The following is a 4,248-nucleotide window of genomic DNA, read 5'->3' on the forward strand; positions in this document are numbered from 1 at the left end:
TTTGTGCTCCGCGGCTCTATCACTTGCCAGAAGCGGCCGACGGAGGCCCCCTCCCCCGCCGTCTATCCTCCCGAATATTGCCTCGGATTCACTTCTCCGCACGTCCTACCTTCCAGAAAGTGGTCGCTTTTCTGATGAGAGAGTTGTTGCTATTCTTTTCTTCGATCTTCTGTTGAGTTTGTAGGTGTTCAGAATGGTTTGATCCCTATCCAGCTGAATTCCTGAGAGGAGACGAAATCCAGGTCTCCTAGTCCTCCACCATCTTGCTCCGCCCCTCCTTCCCCCAGTTTCATCTTAAACCACACTTGTGGCTAAGCCTCAGGGCTGGAAAGTCTTCTCAAGAAGCTTGATGCTGCTATTAGTAAGAATCTGCAGATTTCCAAGATTTCTAGGGTCCCAGACAACAAACATACACATTGTTTTCCCCTTTTTTCTTAAAGTGCCATGTTTAGGAATCTTTCTGGGTTAATCTCACCTGCACATTTTCTTTCTTCAAACAGAGGAAACTCATATAACTGTCAAGTTCAATTACTGTAAGGAATGAAAAAAAAAATCAAAACCTCATATTTCCCCATCTACAAAATGGAATTTATAACACCTCACTTTACAAGGCTATCATAAGAATTAACTGAAGTAACTGATGTGCAATTATCTTATGAAGTACTACAATAATAAAAGCAATACAGAAGTAGTAAAATTCTTGTGACTTTTACTCCTCGCCCTAATCCCCTAGTATCCTCCTTCTGTGATCCTCATGACCCTCTGGAGTTTTCCTGATATATGGGCTCATGTTAATCTTAGTACCTGACAGGCACCTGGGGCTGGAGTTTACTGATTTCCTGGTTGTTAACACTTTTCATCTCATAATCCTGTAGACAGATGCTGAAGGCAATTTGTACTAAAGAGGAGACTGAGAATCAGGCTAGTAAGTGGCTCAAAGCAGCTATGCATGAGACTTACCACCTGCAGAGATGGGCTAATGGAACCCGCCAGGCTACAGACTCCAGTGAGAACGAGGCCAGAAGGAAGGTCTTGGCTTTGTTGACAGGATGCATCAAACAGGGCCAGTCTGAGGATCAAGAGGTGGGAGAGAGGGTTTGGTTAGTTCATGAAGGAAGTAGGTGCTGTCACCTGCAGCTCATTTTTGTGCTTTATCATCCATCATTTTCTCTTGGTCTTTGAAAATATCTCCTGGGAAGAGGTCCTTTGGCAAGGGGGAAGCTAGGCATGCTTCTTATCTTTTCTTCTATCCTCATCTCAGTTTGAAACATAACTCAAAGCTGGCTGACATCTTAGCAGATCCAATTTGTTTCAAACTCCATTTTCAGTCAATTTCATAGGAAAATTCTTCCAGGAAAGCTGAAATTATTCCATGGAAACAGCTGGGGGGGGGGAATGGCTTGTGGACAGAGACAGTTGAGGTTATTGGCTCATAAAGCATGAGCTCGAGAAAGGACCCAAGAGGTCAGGTACATACCCTCCCTTTCTTTTTAAAGAGGAGGACACCAAAGCCAGAATGGGCAGGTGACTCGACCAGGGTCTCATTCTCAGGTGCCTGCCTTCCTAAGTCTCCTAAAGGTATAGAGGAGTTTAAAAGACTCACAACATCAGGAACAGAATTGAGTGGCCAGGGCAGAACTGGCCAGCTGGAACTGATCTTGCCAAAGATTAGCCTAAGAGAGTGGGAGTGAATAATGCTAGGGCAAGACAGATTTCTCAGAAGGGGAAAAATAAGAGTAAAAACCAAACTGGGACTTGGAGTAAACAAATCAAAACCAAGAGCCAATGCTAGATGGGGACAAAGTGACTCTAAGAACAGCTGAGAATGATTTAGCGTCAGGATGGTGAAAAACAAGTTGTCAAGTTAATAGAATCCAACAGGAGTTACATAATGTGAACACAGTACCTGGATTTGTTCATGGCTCCCCACTGGGGAGGCCCCCCCCAATCTGGCCCTGTCTGTTTTTCCCTTGACCCACAACACAACTGGAAGATCACCTCCATACCTGGTCATCCCTTGTCTCCAAGGCTTTCCTCAGGCTCTCTCTGCCTGGAATGCCATGTCTTTTCTCAGCACCCTTCTTCTCGGGTCCAATCAATTCCATGTACCCTTCTAACCATTCTGGTCACTAATTCCAGTGTATGGGTTTTCCCCCTACACCACCAAGCAAATCTCAGACACTAGCTGGGAGTCCTACCATTTAACTCCATTCTGACACTATCTACCTAGAGATAAGAGTCAGATCCTGCAGGTAAAGGGCTCAGTCCTACGAGACTGTCCCTTCCCACTTTAGCTGCCAATGCCAAGTCCAGCCTGTCACCTGTCCTTCTGACCCACCAGCTATACATGGGAAATTACAGCAACCCCCTCCTCGGGTTTCATTAATTTGCTAGAGTGGCTCGCAGAACTGAGAGAAACATTTTACTTACTAGATTATTGGTGTAATTGTGAAAGGATGTAACTCAGGAATAGCCAGACGGAAGAGATGCTTGGGGCAAGGTATGGGGAGAGGGCACAGAGCTGCCATGCCCTCTGATCACACTGCTCTCCGCAAATCTCTGTGTGTTCACCAGCCCGGAAGCTCTCCAAACTCCTCTGTCCTTTTTGGGATCTATGGAGTCTTCATTACCTCCATTCATTAGGCATGATTGGCCACTGGTGATTGAACTCTGTCTCCAGTCCCTCTCCTCTCCTCTCCAAGGTGTCTGTAAAGGGGCAGGTGGGGGATGAAAGTTCCAATCCTCTAATCCCACTGTTGGTTTCCAGGCAACCAGCATCCATCCTTAGAAAGTCACCTCATTAACATAACAAGAAATATCTTTATTGCTCTCTTCACAGGAAATTCCAAGGGTTTAGGAACTTGAAGATAGAAAGGGTGGAACAACAAATATATAATTCTTATTATAAATCAAAATATCACATCTTCAAAGACCAGTTCGGTCCCCACGGCCTGTATGAAGTCTTATAAATGCTGAATGTGTTCATTCTCTCCCTTGGCTTCTAGTGGCTCCAGTGCCTTGACCCGTCTGTTAGAGGGATCTCTGTGCAGGAGCTGTAGCATTCTCTCTTCCCTCTTTTTGGAAAGTTCGTGAGCAATTCGTCTTCTAGCCCACACAAGCCTTACCCGTGTACCTCACACATAGTAGGCACTCAGAAAATTGTTGCCAAAGGAGTGGTCATCTGGAGAGTGTACATGATGTTGGAAGCATTGTGTTTGGGGTTAGCCAGGTCCTTGCGAAGGAGAGAAGTTGAGAGCATTCAGAGGAGAGCCACAGAGATGATAAATAAGTTTTAAAGTCTGCGCAAGGAAGTCAATTTAAAAGAAAATAAAACTTGGGACCTTTCCAGAGAAGTGAGGCACCTTCATTGATCTTTCTCCAGGCCTATAAAGAGCTTTTACCCAGAGAATTGGCAGCAATTGCTTTTTATCCCCGATCAAGACAGATCAGTAGGAAATTAACCTAAACAGAAGCATCATTGAGATCACAAATGGGGAAAATATTTCTGAGAGAAGGTGATTAAACTCTCACATGAGTTGTCAGAGGGATTTGTAGACTTTAGGTCTCCAAAAGACTATTAAAAAACAGATTCTTGTGGGTCAAGGCCAGTTTAGAGGCTCCCTCTGGAATGAATGCCACGGAATGAATTTGACAATCTGTTCTCTCGCACCTCCTGTGCTGGCAAAGTGAGCACCCTCCATGGCCGGGCAGTCACTTCCGGGCTGGTACCAGCAGGTGGCAGCCACATGCAGTGAAAGCCCATAGGTAGAGCGAGCTAGAATGGTTTGAAAAAGCAAGTCTATCAGGTTTGAAAAGGGCACAGGGATGCATGCAGTGTGTGCAAAAATCTAGTAAGTATGCCCCACAGGACAGCCCAGAAAACCTCCATCAGAGAGCCTCTCTCTTTCTCCTCTCCTGCCCCATCAGGGCTCCCAGGTGTTAAGAAAAGTGCACTTAGCAACTTGGAAAAACCTTCCCTCCGGACATGGCGTTATGACGCCGTCATTTCCCAAAAATTCCCAGAGCCTGTGCTCAGACAATCAGACCGGTGGGCTGAGACTTTCTGATCTGGTTCTACAAACGCACTAACAACGAAGGAAAACGAAGCCAGACAAAAAGTGCTCGGCAGAGAGGAACAACGGCACAGACAATTCAGAAGAGCACAAGTAAATCACTTCTACTTGACGAGATACACAGGGCATCTATGTGCGTGCTGTTGTGCTCATCATCTTCCTTCTCAGGAATGCT

At 45.6% G+C, this 4,248-nt stretch overlaps 1 long non-coding RNA gene across 1 annotated transcript; it reads right to left on the bottom strand.

The window, feature by feature from the left end:
- Window positions 1–286: 286 nt before the first annotated feature.
- LOC145723281 (uncharacterized) lies at window positions 287–3,485 on the bottom strand. The gene is made up of 3 exons (XR_014148209.1): window positions 2,431–3,485; window positions 961–1,069; window positions 287–531 (listed from the first exon to the last, which is right to left on the bottom strand). It is a non-coding gene; the product is annotated as an uncharacterized LOC145723281 (long non-coding RNA).
- Window positions 3,486–4,248: the final 763 nt, after the last annotated feature.

The sequence above is a fragment of the Leptonychotes weddellii genome, chromosome 9 (assembly GCF_054177405.1).
Source record: "Leptonychotes weddellii isolate Sample4059 chromosome 9, ASM5417740v2, whole genome shotgun sequence".
Taxonomy (NCBI): domain Eukaryota; kingdom Metazoa; phylum Chordata; class Mammalia; order Carnivora; family Phocidae; genus Leptonychotes; species Leptonychotes weddellii.